The sequence below is a fragment of the Hemitrygon akajei genome, chromosome 5 (assembly GCF_048418815.1).
Source record: "Hemitrygon akajei chromosome 5, sHemAka1.3, whole genome shotgun sequence".
NCBI classification, from domain to species: Eukaryota; Metazoa; Chordata; class Chondrichthyes; order Myliobatiformes; family Dasyatidae; genus Hemitrygon; species Hemitrygon akajei.
In genome coordinates this window covers 186,803,765-186,822,060 of record NC_133128.1, presented here as the reverse complement: position 1 = coordinate 186,822,060, position 18,296 = coordinate 186,803,765, and the positions used below count along the sequence as shown (strand labels likewise).

The following is an 18,296-nucleotide window of genomic DNA, read 5'->3' as shown; positions in this document are numbered from 1 at the left end:
GTTGTTGGAGAAGTTTCCGAGGGACAGAGTTTATGTTCACATGGAAAGGCAGGGGCTGATTTGGACAAATTAATAAAGTTTTGTGCAGGGGGGATAATGTCAGACACATCAGATTCAAGTTTTTGAGGAGTTATCTAAGAAAATTGAAAATGCAGGCTGGTAGACATGGCTGATCCAAAAGTTTAAAGCTTAAGGGGTTTGAGTCATACTGGAAAACTGGATGAAAAATATACTGGGTGGTAGGAGGCAAAGGGTAATGGTTGATGGATGTTCCTCTGACTGGAAGTCAATGTTGCTACGATCACTCCTGTTTGTAATATATACGAGAATGTAAATAGTCTGATTTGTAAGTTGCAATGAAAATTGGTGGAGTCATAAATAGTGACGAAGGTTACTTAAGGATTCAGAGGAACATAGATCAGCTGATGCAGGAAATCCACAACAACACACACAAAATGCTGAAGGCACAAAACTGTTTATACATTTCCATAGATGCTGCATGACCTGCTGAATACCTCCAGCGTTGTGTGTGGGCGTTGCATAGAAAATTAGTTCTGTTTCCCCCCAGGCAGGAGCTCTAGGATCATAGGGCAAAAGAGAGAAGGGGATGCTTTGAAGAGGATCTAAATTTTTCCACACAGAGAGTATTAGCTAATTGGACCTGGCTGTCTGAAGAGATGTTATAAGTAGATATAATGATTAAAAGGCATTTGGATAGGAAAGGTATAGAAGAATACAGACCTGATGGTATCAGCAGAGATAGGCATTAGGATCAGCATGGATGAGGTGGGTGGAAAGGGTCTATTTCTGTGTTATGCATTTCCATGTTTCTAAATACAGTGAGTAATTCAATCAGGACAATTGCATCATCCAGCAACAGATGGAAGCATCATTAATACATTTTTATCTTCCAAGAGGAAACACGAAATCTGATGCAGCAGTAACAACGTTATAAGTAGAAATCAGACCATAGGACCTGGGAATGTAATTAGTCCATTTAGCCCATTGAGTCTTCTCCACCATTCCATCATGGCTGATTCACTATTCCTCTCAAACTCATTTCTCCTGCCTTGCCCCTCTCCATCCACCTCCTTCCCCCTCCCACCCCCCCCCCCCCCCATAACCTTTGATGCTCGGATTAATCAAAACCTGTCAACCACCTTAAATAACCAAGTGACAGCCATGTGTGGAAAAGAATTCCACAGATTCACCACCCTCTGGAGAAAGAAATTTGGACTGTAGGAGGAAGCCAGAATGCCCAAAGAAAAGCCATGTGGTGAAGAAGAGAGCATACAAACTGCTTACAGGCAGGGTGGGAATTGAACCCGGATCACTGGTACTGTAAAGTGTTGTGCTAACTACTACACTACCGTGGCGGATATTTGTTTATTAAATCATTGTCTGAGTAGTTGTACTATGCTTAGTTGAAAACTATTTCCTAAGATCTCCTCACTTCTTACTCATCCTCCCATGCTGGATGACTGACTTCCAACAAGCACAGCCGTTTTCCATTTTGTGCATAGCATGATTCTAACTATTGCGAACTTTACCCTTGATGCCCATTAATGTCATCACCAGATCCCCCACTTCTGATGACATCTAAATCTTTGATAAACTTCTCTCAATGTGTAGTGGAGAGTATACTGATGGGCTGCAACACAGCCTGGTATGGGAAGTCTTGAATGGAAAATACTACAGAAAGTACTGGATACAGCCCAGTCCATCGTAGGTAAAGCCTTCCCAACTATTGAGGAATCTCTGTGAAACACTGTCGCAGAAAAGCAGCAACAATCATCAGGGACCCCGAACACCCAGGACGTGCTCTCTTCTCACTTCCGCCATCAGGAATAAGGTACAAGAGCTTCAGGACTCATACCAGTGGGTTCAAGAACAGTTACTACCCTTCAAACATCAGGCTCTTATACCAAAGGGATAACTTCACTCAACTATACTTACCCCATCACTAAACTGTTTCCACAACCGATGGATTCACTTTCAAGGACTCTTCATCTCATGTCCTCCATGTTTATTTACTATTGTTATTTGCATTGTAGAGTTTGTTATCTTCTGCATACTGGTTGAATGCACATGTTGTGGTCTTCCACTGATTTTGTTGTGGTTATTATTCTATAGAATTATTGAATATGCCTACAAGTACATGAAACTTATGGTGACATATGTGTACCTTGATATTAAATTTACTTTGAACTGGGAAGGACTGAACTCGTGTTTGGCACTGACACTGTGGGCCAAAGGGCATGTTCCGTGCTGCGCTGTTCTATTGTCATACACGTTAGGGATCAAAATGCAAACAAGAATTTGGAGACGCTTCCTTCTATAAATTCCAGACTAATTCCAGTACTGGAAACAAACCAGAAGAAGATATGTGAATCAAACCACGTGAGTATTCTCCACTGTGTGGGCTTCGTCATGGAGACAGCAGGCGGTCAGAGGGAGGCCCCTGTTTCCAAAGAACTCCCCTTTGGTCTGGTGTGGATTTTGAACTTCGTGGGCACAGAGGAATGTGAAACATAACATTTCAGTAGATGTTTGGCAATGGCTTTTAAACCTCTGCATGTGGTCACAGTCATTCGGGGAATGAAGTCCTATGACTCCTGAATGCTCCAGGATTCCAAATGAGGAACAAGCAAGATGAATGCCATTGGCTTTTACATTAGTATTACAGGAAGGTTACTAACATGGTTAGAGCATTGGCTGATGGGTAGGAGGCAGCGAGTGGGAAGAAAAGGACCCTTTTCTGGTAGGCTGCCATTGACTAGTGGTGTTTAGCAGGGGTCGGTGTTGGGACCACTTCTTTTAATGCTGTACATAAATAATTTAGATGATGGAATAGGTGGCTTTGTTGCCAAGTTTGCAGATGATATGAAGATTGGTGAAGGGGCAGATAGTGTTGAGGAAACAGGTAGGATGCAGAAGGACTTGGACAGATTAGGAGAATGAGCAAGAAAGTGGCAAATGAAATGCAATGTTGGAAAATGCATGACCATGCACTTTGGTAGTAGAACTAAATGTGTGGACTATTTCCTAAACAGGCAGAAAATCTGAAATCCAAAGGGTCTTGGGAATCCTTGTGGAGAACACCCTGAAGGTTAACTGTCAGATTAAGTTGGTGAGGAAGGCAAATGCCAATGTTAGCATTCATTTCAAGTGGTCTAGAATACAAGAGCCAGGATGTGAGCCTAAGGCTTTACAAGGCACTGGTGAGGCCTCACCTTGAGTATTGTGAACAGTTCTGGGCCCCTCATCTTAGAAAAGATGTGCTGGCATTGGAGAGGGTCCAGAGGAGGTTCACAAGGATGATTCCAGGAATGAAAGGGTTATCATATGAGGAACATTTGATGGCTCAGGGTCCCTGTACTTGCTAGAATTCAGAGGGATGAGGGGGGATCTCATCAAAACTTGTTGAAAAGCCAGACAGAGTAGATGTGGAAAGGATGTTTCCCATGGTGGGAGAGTCTAGGACAAGAGGGCACAGCCTCAGGATAGAGGGGCGCCCTTTCAAAATAGAGATGTGGAGAGATTTGTTTAGCCAAAGGGTGGTGAATTTGTGGAATTTGTTGCCACGTGCAACTGCGGAGTCTAGGTTGTTGGGTGTATTTAAGGAAGAGATTGATAGATTCTTGATTGGACATGGCATCAAAGGTTACAGGGAGAAGGCCGAGAACTGGGGTTGAGGAGGAGAGAAAAAAAGATCAGCCATGATTGAATGGCAGAGCAAACTTGATGGGCCAGATGGTCTAATTCTGCTCCTATGTCTTATGGTCTTATGGCTTCATGTTTCCTGGCGTGCCTATAATTCTGACAAATCCATTTCTTCCACTGTATGTGCAAATTTGATGAAATCAGTTCTCTGCTGGAGAATCTGTGGTTTCTGTAATTGTAAATTGAGAAATAATTCCAACATTTCCAGCCTGGAAATACTGCAAACGTAAGTATCATTTACTGCCACTGGTATCCTGATGGTCGTGGCTGCAATACGTAGTTTGCCCTGGAACAAACTTACTTGGAAGATTAATCTCTGGTGGTATTTTGATCATTAGGGTGCACTTTGGAGAAATTGCTTTGCAAGTATTCTTGATGAATATATCGATGGCTTATTAGTGGGAAATTATAGACCTGTCAGTTTGACATCAGTGGTGGGTAAATTAATGAAAAGTATTCTTAGAGATAGTATTTATAATTATCTGGATAGACAGGATCTGATTAGGAGTAGCCAGCATGGATTTGTGCATGGAAGGTCATGTTTGACAAACCTTATTGAATTTTTTGAAGAAGTTACGAGGAATGTTGACGAGGGTAAGGCAGTGGATGTAGTCTATATGGACTTCAGCAAGGCCTTTGACAAAGTTCCACATGGAAGGTTTGTTAAGAAGGTTCAGTCGTTAGGTATTAATGCTGGAGTAATAAAATGGATTCAACAGTGGCTAGATGGGAGACGCCAGAGAGTAGTGGTGGATAATTGTTTATCGGGATGGAGGCCGGTGACTAGCAGGGTGCCTCAGGGATCTGTTTTGGGCCCAATGTTGTTTGTAATATACATAAATGATCTGGATGGTGGGGTGGTAAATTGGATTAGTAAGTATGCCGATGATACTCAGGTAGGAGGTGTTGTGGATAATGAGGTGGGTTTTCAAAGCTTGCAGGGAGATTTATGCCAGTTAGAAGAATGGCCTGAATGTTGGCAGATGGAGTTTAATGCTGAGAAGTGTGAGGTTCTACATTTTGGCAGGAATAATCCAAATAGAACATACAGGGTAAATGGTAGGGCATTGAGGAATGCAGTGGAACAGAGAGATCTAGGAATAACAGTGCATAGTTCCCTGAAGGTGGAGTCTCATGTAGATAGGGTGGTGAAGAAGGCTTTTGGAACACTGGCCTTTATAAATCAGAGCATTGAGTACAGAAGTTGGGATGTAATGTTAAAATTGTACAAGGCATTGGTAAGGCCAAATTTGGAATATTGTGTACAGTTCTGATCACCGAATTATAGGAAAGATATCAATAAATTAGAGAGAGTGCAGAGACGATATATTAGGATGTTACCTGGGTTTCAGCACTTAAGTTACAGAGAAAGGTTGAACAAGTTAGGTCTCTATTCATTGGAGCGTAGAAGGTTGAGGGGGGATTTGATCGAGGTATTTAAAATTTTGAGAGGGATAGATAGAGTTGATGTGAATAGGCTGTTTCCATTGAGAGTAGGAGAGATTCAAACGAGAGGACATGATTTGAGAGTTGGGGGCAAAAGTTTAAGGGAAACACGAGGGGGTATTTCTTTACTCAGAGAGTGATAGCTGTGTGGAATGAGCTTCCTGTAGAAGTAGTAGAGGCCAGTTCAGTTGTGTCATTTAAGGTAAAATTGGATAGGTATATGGACAGGAAAGGAGTGGAGGGTTATGGGCTGAGTGCGGGTAGGTGGGACTAGGTGAGATTAAGAGTTCGGCATGGACTAGGAGGGCCGAGATGGCCTGTTTCCGTGCTGTGATTGTTATATGGTTAACTTGACTCATCATCCTGGACTCATACAGCAGGCATTCAGTTAGGGAAAAAATGAATTCTATTAAAATGTTTCTGAATAGACTCTGCAAATATTTCATAGGTGAAAAATCCAACACTTAATAGCTGTAAACTGCAAGACCAAGTGCTCAGGATTTAAATTGTAGGACTGATCATCACATATCCAGGTGTACTTCGAAACAAACATTTGACATGAAGCAACATCCATATCATTGCTCAATATAAAGGTTCAAAAGTTCTTGACATTATTGCAAAAGGTCTCCCTACATTAGATAACCTGAGCAAATTTTGACAGCATAATAAATCGCAAGAAGAAAAATTTGTAAGGATCAAAGTGAATCTTTGCCACTTAGATTCTGCAGATTCTATCAATTCATTTTCTTGCTTTTCCTGGCAGGGGAAATGTTTTAGTTTTCAGTCATAGATTAAAAATCTTGTCGTATAATTATTCAGGATTTCCTTTCTTGGCAGAACTCCCCAATGGAGCATGAAATGATAAAATTGCCCAAAATGCATAAGTTTTTTTTTGATGTGATTAAATGTAATGTGATTTGGAATGCCAGTTTGGTGTGGTTTAATATAGTGTGTTTTAAAAAGGTCACCAAGATGAATACATAGTGGGATGGAGGTATGTCTCTGTCAAAGGGAGGGGTAAGACGCTTCTTCACTCTGCTAGCCTGCAGGTTACTCATGGGCGAGGCGCTTAGCCCCTTGATCAGGGTCATGTGAAGCTACAGGAGCAGGTGGTGGATGGTCATATGAGCAGCTGGTGCAGATCACAAGTCCTGGTTATGCGACCACTGATGCCAGGCAGACAATCTCTGAAGAGTATTGATAATGGCTGGGGTCACCAATCTTGTAAAGACACTGCCCAGAAGGCAGCAATGGCAAACCACTTCTGTAGAAACATTTGCTAAAGACAACCACGGTCATGGGACCATGACTGCCTATGTCATACAACAGAGCCCATATCAAATGAATAGTATGTGTGTATAAATATGTATATTAATAACAATCATAAGAGATTAACAGACGGCAGATCCTGGAATTTTGATTAGCGCCCTGCTGAGGGAAGTCAGCAGGTCAAGCAGCGCCTGTGGAGGGGAAAAGATATCGTCAATGTTTCAGGTTGAAACCAGGCACCAGGACGATTTATCCAGTATTCAGTTGCTAATAAACTAGCAACTGGAAGTTACTCATTTTTTTTGCTTTGGCTTCTCTGTGACCCTTCTTTCTTTTTCCTACTTAATTGACTTTGCATTTTTATAAAGATTAGTTTTGCTTTGCCTGGTGATAATTTCATTAAAATAGTGTTGCTATCCCCGTTAATCATGAGATTTGCACAGCCCTATAACCTGGGCATCGGCAGGATGCTTTGGATTCTAGCCTGCTTTGGGCGGGTGGGTTCATTTCTTTCAGTAAGAATATCTGACTCTCAGGGCCTCTGTCCTGGATACCTTTGGTTTCAAGGATTTGCCTTTGATACACATAGGTATTTTGAATACACATGCTTTACAGTACCATTGACCTGGGTTCAATTCCCGCGGCTGCCTGTAAGGAGTCTGTATGTTTGCTCCTGACTGAGGGGGTTTTCTCCAACTGCTCCAGTTTCCTCCCATTGTCCAAGGACATAGCGGCTGGTAGGCTAATTGGTCATCATAAATTGATATAGTAAGACATAGGGAACTAATATCCTTCAGGAGCCTTTGACATAGCTTTGAGCAACAAATATGTATGTGGGTATTAAGACCATAAGATATAGGAGCAGAAGTAGGCCATTTGGCCCATCGAGTCTACTCCACCATTCAATCATGGGCTGACCCAATTCTTCCAGTCATCCCCACTCCCCTGCCTTCACCCCATACCCTTTGATGCCCTGGCTAATCAAGAACCTATCTATCTCGGTCTTAAATACACCCAATGACTTGGCCTCCATAGCCATTCGTAGCAACAAATTCCACAGATTTAACACCCTCTGACTGAAGTAATTTCTCCGCATCTCTGTTCTAAATGGATGTCCTTCAATCCTAAAGTCGTGCCCTCTTGTCCTAGAATCCCCTATCATGGGAAATAACTTTGCCATATCTAATCTGTTCAGGCCTTTTCAGATTGGGAATGTTTCTATGAGATCCCTCCCTTCATTCTCCTAAACTCCAGGGAATACAGCCCAAGAGCTGCCAAACGTTCCTCATACGGTAACCCTTTCATTGCTGGAATAATTCTTGTGAATCTTCTGTGAACCCTCTCCAACGTCATTATATCCTTTCTAAAATAAGGAGCCCAAAACTGCACACAATACTCCAGGTGTGGTCACACGAGTGCCTTAGAGAGCCTCAACATCACATCCCTGCTCTCGTATTCTATGCCTCTAGAAATGAATGCCAAAATTGCATTTGCCTTCTTCACATTAGGTTGTGTTGAGAATTTTCCTGTCTTTTCTATGTGTTTTTATATTGTTAGTAACACTTCAACACAGTAGCGTAGTGGTTAGTGTGACACTATTACAGCTCGAGGCTTTGGAGTTCAATTCAGGCGTCTTCTGTAAGAAAGTTTGTACGTTCCCGTGACCGCATCTGTTTCCTCCAGGTGTTCTGGTTTCCATCCACAGTCCAAGACGTAGTGCTTAGTAGGTTCTTTGGTTATTGTAAGTTGTCCTGGGATTAGGTTAGGGTTAATTTGAGGGTTGCTGGGCGGTACTGCTCATGGGGCCAATTCCACACGGTACCTAAATAAATAGATAAATATATGGATAAATGAATAAACAAATAATAAATAGATGGATAAATAAAGATAGGTAAGGGCAGGGGATGTGTTTTTCAAGTTGCCCAATATATTGGACCATCCAGAAAAGTAAGTGGTATAGTTGGTCCTTTGAATATTGCTCCTGAGTTTTAATGAAAGCTTTTCACGTCAAGTTTGTTCCACCTTGAATGCCACATTTTAAATTAATTTTAGAGAAACAAGGATTAAATAAATTATTCAAATTTACATTTATTAGACAACCTCATGCATCATGCATAAGTATGCTAAGTATTCAAATACAGACTACGAAAGGATAATTAGATGTGACCTGCTATTTATGCAAATGATTATATCATACACAATTCTAGAATTACTGTAAATATCTTGATCCTTTAACACACTAATAAATTGCAATTCTTCCCTCTTCCATAATAACTGAGCTGGAAAAAAAACTGAAGAATACACAATTACAAACGAACAATAAAATGCACAGTCCCTACTCAAAAGTAATCTTAATTTTACAAAGGAGCTGCCCATCTGTCTCCCACCCTACATGACCCACTCAGCTACCTCGACAGAAATTGGGTCATCCTGCCCCTCCAGCTTTCAGTGATCAATGGCAGATACCATATCCAAACAGCAATTTCCTGCAATATCCCAGAAATCAATTAATCTGAGCTTCAAATGCAGGCAATGATTGATCCTCCACAATCCTCCAGGGTTGAAAATCTCAATGTTGTTTTAGGGTGAATGGAGTTAGTTTTAAATAATTGTGTGATCGGCTGCTAACAATAGCAGGGGGAATCCATGCTTCAGCTTAAGGCCCTCAGACTGTAATTACATCATCAATTTCATAAGGTTGGTCAGAAAACTGGACCATAGTAAGTTTCCCAGCCAGACAAGACCATTAAGAACTCAAGCTGATGAGTTATGGTCACACGCTAGCGGAGAATATTTGGGACTTCAAGATCCAAGCATCCTAGATTATGGCCTAGAGGATGACTTCTTCACAAAATGATACAAACACCTATCTTTGTGGATTTCTTCCATCAGTCCCTCAGTAGAAATGCACCCCAAATACCACAAAATTGCCTCAGAATCCTGTGTAGAATATTACACCCTGATTTCCGTGGAATAACGAAGATCATACCAACTTCAGTCAACGGGCAAAGAACTTTAGAAAAAAAAAGTTGCCAGGGCAGTACTTTACAGCCCTGGAATCTAGGTTTAACTTCACTGTGGCCCTGTTGTCATCAGCAGTTCAGATCCATACTGAACCCACAATTCTTCTCTGGTCAAACTAAACTTACCTTAAGCTGTTGAGAAACCTGCAATGTGCAAAGTGTCATTTAATCGTCTACTTTATCAATTGCAAGGTAACACAAAATTAATTATTTAAAAATGTCAACGAACCTGACTGGTGTACAATGCAAGCCGGCTGTCACCTGCAACAGCGCATCAAAAGCAAAAGGCCGGTAAAAGCAATAGTCACCAAGAAATGCAGCTGCTGTCCCCACCGGCGCATTTTCCGTCTCACTTTGTAAAGCTAACTGAAAATTGGGATTACTCTGTGATCCACCCATCAAATTTCATCTCCACTAGATCATTCTTCAGTTGAAGGAAAGAAACCCAGCCTAAGAGATACAACCTTAATTTCAGATACCATCCTTATAACTATGTTTGTAACCCTCTCGGTACCTCATTGTTTTATAACAAGAGTAGAAATGTATATACTACTGCAAATTTGACCAAAATTAATCAGTTATCTATGTCCTCTGATTCCTTTGTTTTCATGTCCCACTTAGATTTTACTTTTCAAGTAATTTGTAACAATGTAACATTTCACAAACACAAATCGATTCTGCAAGATAACATCAATCTATTTTGTAAACACGAGAAAGTCTGAAAATGCTGCAAGTCCAAAGCAATGTACACAATACACTGGAGGAACTTAGCAGATCAGGCAGGATCTAAGGAAATGAATAAATAGTTGACGTTTCGGGCCGAGATTCTTCAAAACTGAGAGGGAAGCGGGATGATGCCAGAATAAAAAGGAGGCTAGCTTGGAAGGTGATTGGTAAAGCCAGGTAGGTGGGAAAGGTCAAAGGCTGGAGCAGAAAGAATCTGATAGGAAAGGAGAATAGACCAGAGGAGAAGGGAAAGGAGGAGGGGACCCGGGGGAAAGCAGGTGAGAAGAGATAAAATGGCCAAAGTGAGGAAGAGGGGAGAGGGAGGGATTTTTTTAACTGGAAGGAGAAATTAATATTCATGCCATCAGGTTGGAGGCTAACCAGATGGAATATACTGTATTTACAACCAATTGCAGATTTCTGCTGTGTTATCTTGCCCCATTCACAAATTGAGAAATGAATTCCGATTCCAGAATCTCAAGTCAAGTCGCTTTTATTGTCATTTCAACCATAACTGCTGGTACAGTACACAGTAAAAACGAGACAACGTTCCTCCAGGACCATGGTGCTACATGAAACAACACAAAACTGCATTAGACTTCAGGCCTACACAGGACTACATGAAGTGCACAAAACAGTGCAAGACAGTACAATAATTAATAAACAAGACAATAGGCACAGTAAAGGGCAAATTACAATATAATGATAAATGTAAATATAAACAATGTTTAGCAGGAATTGAGAAAGAAATGAGCAAAAATTGCAAAGGGAGTGGATGGTGTGTGTGTGTCTAGACTCTGGGAATTGAGGAGTCTAATGGCTTTGGGGAAGAAACTGTTACACAGTCTGGTCGTGAGAGCCCGAATGATTCGGTACCTTTTGCTAGATGGCAGGAGGGAGAAGAGTTTGTATGAGGGGTGTGTGGGGTCCTTCACAATGCTGTTAGCTTTGTGGATGCAGCGTGTTGTGTAAATGTCTGTAATGGCGGGAAGAGAGACCCCGATGATCCCTTCAGTTGACCTCACTATCCGCCGCAAGGTCTTGCGATCTGAGATCTAAATCATTAATGCAAATAAGTGCATTGATCTGCACAATAAATGAAAGTACATATTAAATCTGATTCTGATAAAACTCTTCACTCCATTTTTCATCTTCTGCTGTTCTGATTAGCTTTTTAATTGTGTGCTCACCATTAAGTTGACCAGATATTCCCTGACTCCAAATGATCTGTTCCTTTATTAATCAATAGTGTGCAATGTTCTGAAAAGCATTTTGAATTTCTAGATAAATATCAGCCTTGCCAAAGCTCATTACCCTTTGGAAAAAGGAGCCAATGCCCATTGATTTTGCAAAACTGAACGATGAAATCTATGTTTATTGGTTTCCGTGTGTGTCTGGTGTGTGTGTGTGTGTGCGTGCGTGTGTCTGTCTCACTCACACACACTCACTCTCACACGTTCTCCATCCATTTTTCCTTAGCTTATTCATCTTCTATGAACAAGTTCTAGTCCTGTTTTTTAAAAATAGCTCTCTGACAGGTCTCTAGCACTACATATTTTTCAATTGAAATATTAATTGTATAGGAGTGTTTTATTATCTCTTAGGTTATTTTAAAAGGCACAGGTATAATTCATCAGAGCAAAGTATATTAAGGAAGTGCCTCTTTTACTTTAAATGCAGTTATATCATTTCTAATCTTCTGATAGCTCATTCACCTAATTCAAAGGTTCAAATGTACAACTTAATGTCAGAGAAATGTATACAATATACATACATCCTGAAATTCTTTTTCTTCGCAACCATCCTCGAAAACAGAAGTGCCCCAAAGAATGAATGACAGTTAAATGTTAGAACCCCAAAGTCCCCCCCAGCTCCCCCCCCCACCGCACCTAAGAGGCAGTGAGCAACGATCCCTCCTCTCCCACTGGCAAAAAAAAATTGGGCAGCATTGTAGCATAGTGATTAGCAGAGTCATCCTGCGTTCAGTTCCTGCCACTGCCTACAAGGAGTTTGTACATTCTCCCTGCGACCATATATGTTTTCTCCGAATTCCCCTTTCAGTCCAAAGATGTACTGGTTGGTAGGTTAATTGGTCATTGTAAATTGTCCCGTGATTAGACTAGTGTTAAATCAGGGATTGCTGGGTGGCATAGCTCAAAGGACCAGAAGAGCTTATCCTGTGCAGCATTTCAATAGTTAAGAATATATAATTTACTTCCCTGAAGTAAAGATGATTTGTGAGTGCATGATCAAGGTCTATGAAATCTATGTTTCATCGATTATACCAAAGCTTTTGATAATGTGAAATATGAAGAGCTTATGAAACTCCTTCAGCACTTCGACATAGATAGAAAAGGTATCAAAATTTTGTTTGGGAACAAAGAGCAGGAATGGGAGTTGAAAATGAGACAGTGGTTTTGTCCAGATTAAAAGAGGAGTCAGACAGGGCTGTGTTCTCTCACCCAACCTATTCAACTTTGGTAGCGAGGAGGTGCTAAGAGAAATTTAGTAGTGTTCTAGGTACAATTGGTGGATATAATTTGAACAACCTATGATACACAGACGATACCAGATTCTTCTAAAGAAAAGCTCCAAGAAATACCAGATAAGGTCATCAAAGAAAGAGCAAAGAGAAAGTTGAGAATCAACTGCAAGAAGACTGAATGTATGGTTGTCACTAAGAGGGGAAAAAATACAGAAATGTGAACTGAAATTGGGCACCAAAACAATTAAACAAACCTGGAAGTTCAATTACTTAGGGAGCACAATGCATCTGATGGGAGGGCTGATGATGAAGCTAGAAGAATGATTGGGATTGCTAAATGCACGTTGAAGCGTTTGAGCAAGGTGCTAAAGAATCACATTATTTCTATGGATACGAAACTCAAGAGTGTTGCAGTGCTTTGTTCATTCCACACTAACATAGTTGGGACAATACCAGAGTAGAATGAGGGAAGACTCAAAGCTGCAGAAATGTGGTTTTTGGGAAGGATGATGAAAATATCGTGGAAGGACAGGATAACAAATGAGGAAGTGTTGCGAAAAATCGGAATAAGAAGACAGCTGATATCATCAATCAGCTGGAATATCTGAGACATGTACTGAGGAAAGAGGTGGTCGAAAATTTTGCAGTGATGGGAAAATTGATGGAAGAAAATGTCGCGGTCAGCAGTGGATGACATTCATGACGTGCATCAAGGGATAGGCAGGCAAAAGTTTTGAAGAGCTTATTAGACCTTCTCAGAACAAAGACAGATGGAAGCCCATGAACACCGATGTCATACAACATGCACATAATGATGACGATGATATTGAAGTAAAGAGTTTACATGGTATTTCTGCCAATCACTGTCAGTTCCAATCTTGTCATATCTCAGCCATCTCGTAACAGATTACTCTCACTACAGTATTTTCTTCATGAAATTTACTATATTTTAAATTTCTCAATGACTTCAGTTTCTCTTTGCCATTGTAAATAGTTTTGAAGACTTTTTCATATCTCATGGTAATCCTCACGCCTTACCTCTTGTCATGCTCTTCCTTCTTTTCCACACATTTAGAGGAAGATACTTTCCCAGTTCTTGTTTTTTCCTGACTAATTTATTCTCCTACTCTGTCAGATTAGTGGTGTGTTTGTTATTTAGCATAATTTATTTCCTCTGAGCATTGATGACCGTTCCCCAAATTGTAAGGAAGTAAAGCATAGAAAAGCCATTCACCACTCAGCTTAGGTTAGCTCTCCGCTGCCTCGCTGCTATAACAACTCATAGGGAAGGCTTCGGGAGTAAACCCCGAGGGAAAAATCCCGAGTTGGAGTCCCTAGGGCCGTCCTATGTTGAGTTCAACGCTGACTGGTATCAGACAGACAGACACATTCTTTATTGATCCCGAGGGAAATTGGGTTTCATTACAGCCGCACCAATCAAGAATAGTGAAGAAATATAGCAATATAAAACCATAACTAATTAAATAATAATAAGTTAATCATGCCAAGTGGAAATAAGTCCAGGACCAGCCTATTGGTTCAGGGTGTCTGACACTCTGAGGGAGGAGTTGTAAAGTTTCATGGCCACAGGCAGGAATGACTTCCTATGACGCTCAGTGTTACATCTTGGTGGAATGAGTCTCTGGCTGAATGTACTGTGCCTAACCAGTACATTATGGAGTGGATGGGAGACATTGTCCAAGATGGCATGCAACTTGGACAGCATCCTCTTTTCAGACACCACCGTCAGAGCGTCCAGTTCCACCCCAACAACATCACTGGCCTTACGAATGAGTTTGTTGATTCTGTTGGTGTCTGCTGCCCCAGCACACAACAGCAAACATGATAGCACTGGCCACCACAGGCTCGTAGAGCATCTTCTGCATCGTCCAGCAGATGTTAAAGGACCTCAGTCTCCTCAGGAAATGGAGATGGCTTTGACCCTTTTTGTAGACAGCCTCGGTGTTCTTTGACCAGTGCAGTTTATTGTCCATTTGTATCCCCAGGTGTTTGTAATCTCCTGCGAAGCCACTGGTGCCAAACTGTATTGGTCTCTGCTGTTCCTTTGGAATCATCAGCAGCGTGGAGAGTGGGAGGCTGCTATACAAGCAACAGCTTGCTCTCCATGTCGTACTGCCCTGACTTTTTTGCATACTGACTTGCGTATCATGTAGACAGTTGACACACACAACCCATGGTCAACCTCGACCAACGGAGGGTCTCAGAAAGCATTACAACTAATTCCAGTCACCTACAACTATCTCAGCGCTCTGCAATTATTTTCTTTCAGGTACTGATCCTATTCACCTGTATTGTCTTGATGGATTCAACCTCCTACATCATCAGTATTCCACCTGTTCATTACTTGATGCATTTTAACATTTAAAGAAAAAGCTTCAACACCTTTGTTTCTATTGCCAATCTCAGTCAATGTAACGTCTCTGATATTTGCCCATTCTACCAGCCCTGCCTCACTATCTTTAGGTGTTCATTATTTTGAGCATCCTTGACAAGTCCTCGTCTTTAAGGTAAAATATCACGGTGGCTCCTGCCAATTTTTTTGTTCCAAGGAAATATCTTCCAGTTTAAGCCTTTGACTGCAGAACATTTTTTTCTGTAACTTGCACTGTTCAGGCAAATGTTTCTGAATATTTTACAAGGACTTTACATCCTTTCTACAGAGCACATTCATTATGTGCCATGTCTTATGATGTGGACAATCATGGTCTTTCCACGACCATGTCTGTCCTTGGCAAATTTTTTTTAACAGAAGTCGCTTGCCCATTGCCTTCTTCTGGGCAGTGTCTTTACAAGACAGGTGACCCCAGTAACTATCAATATTCTTCGGAGATTGCCTGCCTGGCATCAGCGGTTGCACAGCCAGGATTGTGATATGCACTAGCTCCTCAAATGACCATCCAGCACCTGCTCCCATGGCTTCACGTGACTCTGATCAATGCCGGGGGTGGGGGGGGGAGGGGGGAGTGAGTGTTGAGAAGCAGGTGCAATGGCCAGCACTGAATTGCATTGACTTTATTTCTTACATCCTTCACATACTTGTAAATAATTTTCATGTTAGGTCTCCGTCTAAATGTGCAATGTGCAATCATAGTAATTTATAATAATTTACATTAAATAGAACAGTCAATGTAACATAGAAATACACTCAAATCAGTGTGAGTTCATCAGTCTGATGGCCTAGTGGAAGAAACTGTCCTGGAACCTATTGGTCCTGGCTTTTATGTTGTGGTACCTTTTCCAGGATGGTAGCAGCTGGAATAGATTGTGGATGGGGTGACTCGGGTCCCCAATGATCCTTTGGGCCCTTTTCTCACACCTGTCTTTGTAAATGTCCTGAATCATGGGAATTTCTATCTACAGATGCGCTGGGCTGTCCGTACCACTCTCTGCAGAATCCTGCGATTAAGGGAGGTACAGTTCCCATACCAGGCAGTGATGCAGCCAGTCAGGATGCTCTCAATTGTGCCCCTGTAGAAAGTTCTTAGGATTTGGGGGCCCATACCAAACTTCCTCAACCGTCTGAGGTGAAAGAGTCACTGTTGTGCCTTTTCACCACACAGCTGGTGTGTACAGACCACGTGAGGTCCTCGCTGATGTGGATGCCGAGCAATTTGAAGCTGTTTACCCTCTCAACCCCAGATCCAATGATGTCAATAGGGATTAGCCTGTCTCCATTCCTCCTGGAATGCACAACCAGCTCCGCTGTTTTTGCAACATTGAAGGAGAGGAATGGGAGAGAAAAGAAGAGGCAAGCTGATTCCAAGGCAATTGTCAGGAGTGTAGTGCCATGTAGAGGAAAGTTTGAACAGCGGCTAGTCAGAAATCAGGAACGACTCGAGGTGATTTGCACAGGTCAGCGAGTGTACATTAAAATGCGCATTGTGAGAGTTTCATCATTTGAATAGTACCCAAATAGAGATCAGGATTCAGTAGCAAGGGCAAATAAAAACAGGCGGGGGCAAGCAGAGCAGCCATTGTTGGAACGGGCAGTGTTGGGAGTGCAGATTTGAGGATTTATCTTTTCGAGGATTCAGCGAGGAGGGGCTTGAGCTGGAGAAGCCGAAAAGCTGCAGGTAGATTTATTTCTGTTTGTTTATTGTTTACTTCTTTATAGCTGCACGGTTAGTGCAGCAGGGATTCGAGGCAGGTTAGCAGGTTTCTTGTGGGATGTGAGGAGGCAGGGAGATGACCAGTGACCTGATGACATCACCCGCACAAAGTGCATCCAGCTGCCGCTTCTAACACCACGCGTTAAGGAGTTGGACCTGGAAATGGATGAACTCTGGATCACGGGGGAGGGGGGGAGCTGAGGGGCTGATAGACAGGGCATATAGAGACAGTTACACTAAAGCTGCAGGACACAGGAAACTGGGTGACAGTCAGGTTAGGGAAAGGGGTTAAACAGCCAGTGCAGAGTACCCCTGTGGCCATCCCCCTCAACAACAGATATACCACTTTGGATACTTCTGGGGGGTGTGGGTGGGGGGGGAGGGGTTGACCTAGTCACAGTGGTCAGGTCTCTGGCACTCAGTCTGGCTCTGTGACTCAGAAAAGGGGGGGAGAAAAGGTGAGTTGTGGTTATAGGGGAATCATTAGGGGGAAAGAAAGGAGGTTCAATGGATGAGAACAAGATTCCCGGGTGCTATGTTGCCTCCTGGTTGCCAGGGTCCAGGATATCTTGGATCAGGTCCTCAGCATTCTCGTGGGAGGATGAGTGGCCAGAAGTCATAGTCCATGTAGGTACAATAGACAGTAGGTGCAGGAGTAGGCCATTCGTCCCTTCTAGCCAGCACCACCATTCACTGTGATCGTGGCTGATCATACACAATCAGTACCCCGTTCCTGCCCTCTCCCCATATCCCTTGACCCCACTATCTATAAGAGCTCTATCTAACTCTCTCTTGAATGCATCCAGAGACTTGGCCTCCACTGCCTTCTGGGGCAGAGCATTCCACATATCCACCACTCTCTGGGTGAAAAAGTTTTTCCGCATCTCTGTTCTAAATGGCCTACCCCTTATTCTTAAACTGTGGCCTCTAGTTCTGGACTCACCCATCAGTGGGAACATGCTTCCTAACTCCAGCGTGTCCAATCCCTTAATAATCTTATATGTTTCAATCAGATCCCCTTTCATTCTTCTAAATTCCAGTGTATACAAGCCTAGTCGCTCCAATCTTTCAACATATGACAGTCCCGCCATTCCGGGAATTAACCTCGTGAACCTACGCTGCACTCCCTCAATAGCAAGAATGTCCTTCCTCAAATTTGGAGACCAAAACTGCACACAATACTCCAGGTGGGGTCTCACCAGGGCCCTGTACAGCTGCAAAAGGACCTCTTTACTCCTATACTCAATTCCTCTTGTTATAAAGGCCAGCATGCCATTAGCTTTCTTCACTGCCTGCTGTACCTGCATGCTTGCTTTCATTGACTGATGTACAAGAACACCTGGATGTCGTTGTGCTTCCCCTTTTCCTAACTTGACTCCATTTAGATAGTAATCTGCCTTCCTGTTCTTGCCACTGAAGTGGATAACCTCACATTTATCCACATTAAACTGCATCTGCCATACATTCACCCATTCACCCAACCTGTCCAAGTCA

General features: G+C 42.3%; 1 protein-coding gene across 2 annotated transcripts in view; it reads right to left on the bottom strand.

The window, feature by feature from the left end:
* Positions 1–4,493: 4,493 nt before the first annotated feature.
* Positions 4,494–18,296, bottom strand: part of b3galt1b (UDP-Gal:betaGlcNAc beta 1,3-galactosyltransferase, polypeptide 1b) — a 194,330-nt gene continuing 180,527 nt past the window's right edge. For both annotated transcript variants that reach the window (XR_012099110.1, XR_012099108.1), the window contains one exon: positions 4,494–8,260. The gene's annotated coding sequence lies outside the window, so the exon portion shown is untranslated. The remainder of the gene's footprint in view (positions 8,261–18,296) is intronic.